Consider the following 516-nt stretch of genomic DNA (forward strand, 5'->3'; position numbering starts at 1 on the left):
CCCCTCACTGGGGGATTCTAGGCAGGGGCTCTACCACTGAGCCACACTCCCACACCTTCATTGGGGGATTCTAGGCAGAGGCTCTACCACTGAGCCATACCAATTATAATCTCACCTCAGTGTTTCTTGCTTCACATCAGATCTACCAGCCCTTATTCTGGAGGAAAGGGAACCTGTGGCTGGGAAATGCCCCATGTGCATGGAATGTCTAGCTTTTCGTGCTTTAACTTTCATCAGGTGAATTTTCAAACTCTGTTGAAATTTTTATTTGATAACGAGAAGATACACACTCTTCCTACAGCATGAGACATACATAGCGATGGTAACATCTGGCCAGTGGACCCAGACCATGGACAGAGACAGCCTCTCTTTCTCAGCAAGCACAAGTGAGAGAAGCAAGCCATGGAAGAAGCTGGAGGCCCCACCTCTAAAGGATGCCACCTTTAAGAACTACACTGATTATTTCTGGACCTGTGTCACCAGTGTGCCCTGCGCCCGTGTCACCAGTGTGCCCTG

General features: G+C 49.2%; 1 protein-coding gene across 2 annotated transcripts in view; it reads right to left on the reverse strand.

Moving 5' to 3' along the window:
• Positions 1-516, reverse strand: part of Slc29a4 (solute carrier family 29 member 4) — a 19802-nt gene that overhangs the window by 16362 nt on the left and 2924 nt on the right. The gene's annotated exons all lie outside the window — the stretch shown is intronic.

Source organism: Grammomys surdaster, unplaced genomic scaffold, assembly GCF_004785775.1.
Source record: "Grammomys surdaster isolate TR1022 unplaced genomic scaffold, NIH_TR_1.0 126109, whole genome shotgun sequence".
Lineage (NCBI taxonomy): Eukaryota > Metazoa > Chordata > Mammalia > Rodentia > Muridae > Grammomys > Grammomys surdaster.